Below are 7,252 nucleotides of genomic sequence, written 5' to 3' on the forward strand. Positions count from 1 at the left end.
CTATGGAGGAAACATGGTGGAACAAAACTGATCACCTTAGGGCTGGGAAGCATGAAGGAGGGCAAGGAGTGGTAAGAGCCCCACAGTCCTCTTCTGGGTCCACATCCCATGACGTAAAGCTCCCCACAGCCCTGCTCACAGGCCCTGCCTCTGGGAGTCCTGTTCAGGAGCACTCCCTGGCAATCAAGCCTCCCGGATGTGGACCAGTGGGGAGCACTCTAGGGCCTCTCTCCAGCAGTGTGCTATTAGCATTTTTTTAATTTTGAAGAGAAGAAACAATAAAAGTAAGTGAAGCAAAATTTCAAGACAATATAACAGAATAGCATTGATTACTACATTGCATATTTTTACCTCTAAAGTACCTGTTCAGACTATAAGAATAGGCATGACAAATTTAAAGGTTTGTTTAAAAACCACCATTGCTTATATATATATTGTGGAAGAATAAAACAGCTTACTCAAATATACTTTTTAGCATATTTTGAGTCTATTATTCAGAGGAAATATTGACCTCTGCTGACATTAGGATGGCTATGAAAATTGTACTTTTCTAAAAAGAAACCTCTGTCTATCTATAGCATTAAATAGCAGTACCAAGACAGCCCTTTCTACTCTGATATCCTCTTTTCTCTGCCTAGGAGGGATCTTTCCACAGGAAAAAAAGACTGGGGGCTCCAACATGTGACCCAGGAAGAGGTGACTCAGGTGACTGTTACTCAGCAGACCCCATTCATATTAGGGGCAGCCCAGGCTCTCCCAAACCTGCTATGTGGAGGCCTCTTTTGGCCTCAGGGGTCAAAGTTCCCTTGTCCCTCTTCCAGTCTAACACTCAAGATAGATGACTTGGGTATGTAATAGAATCTGTGTGTTCTTGTCCCCCATTTTCTATTTTCAGTTATGTTGTAGAATAAAATGATCAAAACTTCAGTGGGAAAAGAGTAAATTGAAAACTTCCCTGGGATATTTAAAAGCTTATGTAACTGCACTCCTTTGTCTAAAATTCACTTCTCATACTTCAGGTGCTGCTTAGTATGGACTAGCAAAAGGGATCTTCTATCTTAAAAAGCAAAGCCAAACAATTCTATTAGGGTTCTATTATCAGTCCCCATTAGCATTTAAGCGTGCCTTAGTGAGGTACCCATTAAGAAAGCTTTCAGATGAAAATTTCAAGGTGTTAATTGATCCCTCAGGAACATTTGAAATTTAGTTTCCTTTTGGAGTTTCTTTGAAGCTTTGATTGGCTTTACCAGAGTGGCAACCATTTATGCAAGCTGAGTCCCTGATCTGATTGATTGGCTACATAAAAGAACTCAGTGAATTTGCTCAAAATGAGATTGGCCTGTGTTTTGTGAGTTCACACATCTTCCCTTTTTCTATGATGTCTTGCTTCCTTTACCATCAAGAATACCTCTTTGTGTCTGGATTGCACAATGGTAGAGGCCGTAAGCTGGCCTTTAGCACAGAGGCCAGTGCTAGAGGCCTCATGCAAAGAAAGAGTACACAGCCTTGGGCTGGAGGTGCTGATACATTCAGAAAGGGTCCCAAATTGTGTGGGCTGAGGCCCAGGCAGGCCTTTACAGTTTTTCTTGATGGTCTGCAAAGACGTAACTGAAAGTGTTGGGAATTAGGAATGCATGCAGCCAAAGACAAGGGCTTTGACACGCAGGGGCCAGAAAGTAGAGTCAGGCTTGAGGTCCTGCTAATCTGGTCTTGCTTCTTTGTCCCTTTCCTAGGGCAGGGAGAGGTTGTCTCATTTTCTCTTATTTACCTTAAGGTGATGTCCATAAAAAGAAATCCCATTGCCTTCCCTGCCCACTTTGAAATCCCACTTCCTGTCTCAGAAAAAATGGTGAAGAATATACCACACCCAGTGTAGATTTTGGTACAAGGTAATGTCTGCCCCTTGAGCTCTTTGAAATCCTAGAGAGTATTATTTTACAAGCATATCTATGTCTCTGGAGCTATTCAGTGTATAATCACGACTTCTCTTTTTTTTGTCAATTAAACTGATGAACTTTATTGAGGTTAAAACTATAACAAAGTTCATCCTAAAACATTTTAAAAGTTATTTCACTCAAGGAGTGAAATAGTTCATTCAAATTTAATAAATTTGAACACTAGAAATTACAAGCAATTTTCAAAAGCAGATGCACATACATAAAGCTTTACACATCATTTGAACTAGCATTTATACTAAAATCAAACATGCACCTCCACCAAACATTCTCGTAATCATGATTTTTATATATTGCATTATTTAACAGCACTCCTCATCACTATATGAATTTTATCATACACTTGCACCATTCTCCTTGGATTTGTGATCTTTGTCTTCATTCTTTATATTGTCCTTCTTGAGAACAGTGTGGATTTCATCCATGACTGTAGATAAGTTTCTGATTGTCTTGTTCAGATGGTTTTCAAACTGCAAATTCATGTTTTCTGAAAACTTTAAGTTTTCTTGTGACTGATTAAGGTCCTTTTTATCTTCTCAGAGTTCACCAGAGGGGCTTTTGTTGGAAATTTCCAATTTTTAATATTGTTTTTTAATCTTCATCTGCTTTTTCTTCTAGTAATCGTAGCTTCTGTTTTACTTTTTCACTCTTTTCCAATTTTTGCAAGAGACTTCCTACATCTACCATAGTGCCACTATACACAACAAGTCCTACATTTTCTTTTATATCCTTTAATTCGTGTTTTACTGTTGGTGTTGGAAGTAATAACCTGTTGCCTAGCATATCCTCCTGCAAAGATTCAGACTCTTCATGATTTTCTTCATCTTTTGATGTATCTGTTAATTTCCGATAAAAGCAAGATTCACAGAGAAAGATGCAGTCCAAAAGTATAGAGTTTTTCTTCCAAATCCTTTTCAAGAAGGTATGCACAATGACTTTGATCAAAATAAACAAAGGCCATTAGGAGGTCCCTGTTAAATGTGATCATCTGAGTTTTCTTTTCCTTATCTTTAGAGGGCTTCTCTTCGCAATATCTGTTGATATCTCGTTTTTCCATCCGTTTGTTCATTTCTCCCTCATCCCGATCATCCTCCTCATTCATAACTTCTGCTCCCATTGGGTCATACTCATCCTGATTATTATTTTCTTCACTTTCATCATCATCTTTAGGATCATCTTTTCTTTCATCTTCTTTCTTCCTTTCATCTTTATCTTCTTTTTTATCCTTATCATCTCCTGATTTTCTTCTTTTGGGTTTTGGTTCATCAGTTTCATCATTTCTTTCTTCTTTGTCTTATCCTTTCTCTCATCTTTCTTGGTTTTCTTATCCTTTTCTTTTTTGTCCTCTTTCTCAGGCAGAGATAATAATGATTTATATAGTCTCATGCCAAAATATCTTTTAAAGCATTTCATTGCAAAGTTATGCAAACAACAAAACCTCAAATGAATGTTCTTTATTATCCTCTAATCTGTAATCCAAAAGGACACTCAGAAACATGATGCTACAATCAAACTTGCCACTCTGCTGCCCAATTTGAATGTACAAGGATGGCTGATTCATCAGGCAAAATGTATCTTCTTTCCCTACGCTGGTGTTCCATCTCCTCTTCAAGTTTCCTCTCTTCTTCCTCCTTATCATCTTCAGACTTCCTATCACCCTCCTCTTCCTCTTCTTTCTCAGATATCTCTAATTCCTTCTGTTCTTCTTTTTGTTCTTCTACTTTATTTTGTCAACTGAGCTATTAACTGGGATTTTCATCCTTTGGAACTCAGAGCTCTACTTTCTAACTCTTTTCAGAGATCATTTACCTTCATTGTCTTTGGATCCAGCTTAGACCAATGAGTAGGTGTGGAAATTTCTTTAGCTTCACCATCATCCTTCTCTTCTTCATCCTGTTATCCATCAGTTTCCTTGCGTTCACCCTAAAGATTTTCCACCATCTGCTGCTGCTTGAAAGGCAATGCCAAACATCTGGGAAAAATGAAACCACTGTCTCCATATGAGCTAGAACTGTATGCCCCTTGTGGGTCTCCTCAGGGCGATAGTAGCGAATCTCTTGCAAAACAGTTCCATTGTCCTAGTGCTTGTTTTTTTTTTTTTTTTATTTAAGGAGAAAAGAAAAAAAAAGTGAAAGGGTACAAGTTATACAGATTTACAGAAGAAAAAAATGAACAGTAGGAAATCGCTAGTTAATGGATTACATATTGCCATCTTAAAAATAATTGTTCAAGTCACAAAATTAAAGCTTGTAGAGTGGACATTCCAACAATGATACTGCAAACAGTTCTGTTCAATGATCCAACAAAACTCTGTGATATCATTTTCTATCTTATACGCTTAAATATACATGCAGTTATATAGTTTAGAGCACTTTCTTTTCCTCTCTTTTGTACAATGACTATTACACATTTTGGGTTTCATTGCTCCCACGGTTCTTATTGCTTTTTTGGAAGAGAGTAAAACCAAATGAGACATAACAGGACAGAATCGGTCAAGTCAAAAGGGTGGACATAATAGATAATATAAAAACATAATACAAGGTGATCATCAATGGTTACCATAATGCCTCCCGCTATCTCTAATAGAATTGCCTACATCATTAGTTATAATACAATTGAACAAAATAGTAAAGAATAAAACCGACAAAACCAAAACATTGGAGACATTGTAGGTCTTCAAAAGTAGATAAAAGTCAACGAGAATGGGCGTTATAATGAATCTCATTATCTTCTCAGCTGATGCCTAAACTTTCGAACCTGATACTATCCATCAAAACAGAATAGGGGAACATCAGTCAAAAACAAGATGGTGAGAGTAATACAGGGCTTCAAATCGAGATAATAGAAAGTCAAAGTGGGTTACTATATTATATCCTGCTATTTTTTCCCTTTAATTAAATGGATAAAAATAAAAAAGTAAATAATGGAGTGGAGATTGAGAAAAAAGAGGGCATAACAGCAAAACAGCGCAGATCAAAACATAACCATTTAAGCAGAATAGTGTTTCACCACCAGATAATTCTGACCTAAAAGTAGTTACCATATTGACTCTTTCCTTGAAGTCCTTGAGTACAACTTCATATACTGTAGCATTAAGTATATCAAAACAATGTAAAACCATTTAAGAGAATGACAGCATTACAGAGTATTTAGAATTGACTAACAGAAAATGAACAATGGTTTCTGTATAATCTCCTTGTCTTTAAAAGGTTTTTGCTTATGCTATCGTACATAATAAAATCCAATAATATACAACCTGTTTAGACCATTGGAAGTCTCATCTAGCTTTTGTTCTTCTGTCTCCAATGGTCTAAACAGTTCCAGTGTCTACAAACACTTAGATCAATGCCTGTCAGAGCCTTACAACAATGAATAGTAGTCTTAATCAACACAGAAGGGTTTTTTTCCTGGGTCTGGTCCATCCAGCGAAGGTTCCATCCCGAAGTTCTTGTGGGTCTTCACCAAGAGCACATGATTTATGATACAAATCTTCCATGCAAGGCCTAGCCATTAGCATTATCTTTGCACCATATAAGTGGTCAGCATCTGGAGGATCAAGAATAGCCATGTTTTTTTCTAAGGATTCTACTTTGCTGTGCATTACATAGAAATTGCAGTAATTTCCCAGCTGAAATGGTCTTGACAAAGAGAAAGCATCCACCCATGTAAACATCAAAAAAAGTCACTAGGTATGTATAAATTCTGATAACCACGCCTTAGTTCCATCATGTCACAACTATGGCAATCTGAAGAAAACTTGGAAAACTGCACAGTATAACGTGGTACAACATGGCGAACTCTCCGAGGTGATCGTTCTCTCTTCTGGGTGATCTCTCCCGGGATCACTTCCTCTGAGGAGATCTTTCTCTGGATCTACGTCTTTCTCTTCCTTGTTCATGACTTCGGTCATCTTTCCTGTTAGGCATTTGATCCCCTCTGTCATTCCTTCCTGAGAATCTAGATGGTGGATCTAACCTTGTGCTGGCTGTGGCTGAGAAACTATACGAACAGGAGGCTGCAATAAACCAGTTTTCTGCTGCGGCTGCTGAGTAAGTAGCTGTGTCTGCAGCAGCGGTGTAAGAGGAGCTGCTGAAATCTGTGCCTGCAGCAGGGACTGAGGCTGTGGCTGAGCCTGAACACCAAATGTTGTCTGTGGTGCAACTGGCTGAAGTACAGCTGGAGGAGTCTTCAGTAAAGGTTGAATTTGGGACTGATTCTGATTTGGTAGTGTTTGAATTCTCTGAGCATTCCATTAAAAGGCATTATTGGGATTGTAAGTAGCTTCAACCAATACTCAATCACCCACTTGGGGGGTTTTCCCTTTGATGGCACTAAGCTGAAAGAATACATCTTCATCCACAAATCCAAAGGTAACATGTAGCTTTGCAACAACTCCTGTGAAAAGGGGTTGTTTCTGAGGTTGGGTCTGTTGCTGACTGGATCTTGGTGTTGGATAGCATACAGTTATCTGTGCTTCAGGCTGTGGAGTAGACAGACTAAGACTTGTGGGAAGTGCAACAGCGGGCTGTGGTAAAAGGGTCTGCTGGGGTTGATGTAACATGTCATGTACTGCCCAATGTACATGTGTCATTATTACAGGATCCCTGCCTTCAGGACAGTCTCAGTTTGCCTGTTCTGGAGTCTGACCTGGCTGTGATACTGCAGTGGCAGTAAACTGAGTAAACTATGACGGATTCTTCTGTCCTCCAAACTGAGCCATGATGCAAAGGGGGAAAACACCTTCCCTTGCTTGCCTTCTACAGCAGCGATCTGAATCTGATCCCAGTTAACACCGAAGCCATTTCAAACCCGTCAGCGTTCAGCGCATGCGCCAATTTCCCTGTCTTCCTCCGTGTTGCTCGCCCAACCCCTCACCCTGAGGAGCCACTTATGACTTCTCAAGCCATCACATTTGCCATCTTTTCCCTGTGGGGAAGAAGGATGCTGTGGTTGGATTTAGACTAGGATGCGGTGTCCCACAGAGCCTTGAGTTAAGGACACAGTCCCAGGGTGGTGCTGCTAAAGAGGAGATGCCTTGTGGGAGGTCTGCAGGTCTTTGGTGCAGCCCTTGAAGGGAGGAGTAGGATCTACGGTCTTTTCCTCTCCTCCTTTGCTGGCTTGTGTTACCAGTGATTTGATGCCCTGAGCACTTCTGCCACCACCATCTGCACTCTCACCAGAGGCCCAGAACACTGCAGCCTTGGGTCTAGGACTGCAATCTCTAGAACCATAGGTTGAATAGGCTGAATAAACCTTTTCTCTTTGTAAATAAATTGCCTGTGGCATTGCATTGTGGT

General features: G+C 39.6%; 1 pseudogene; it reads right to left on the minus strand.

Annotated features, from left to right (window-relative positions):
- Window positions 1–2,237: 2,237 nt before the first annotated feature.
- Window positions 2,238–6,774, minus strand: LOC100733519 (cell division cycle and apoptosis regulator protein 1-like; annotated as a pseudogene).
- Window positions 6,775–7,252: the final 478 nt, after the last annotated feature.

This window comes from Cavia porcellus, unplaced genomic scaffold (assembly GCF_034190915.1).
Source record: "Cavia porcellus strain 051 isolate PalLab524CR breed Dunkin Hartley unplaced genomic scaffold, mCavPor4.1 scaffold_9, whole genome shotgun sequence".
In the NCBI taxonomy this organism is placed as follows: domain Eukaryota; kingdom Metazoa; phylum Chordata; class Mammalia; order Rodentia; family Caviidae; genus Cavia; species Cavia porcellus.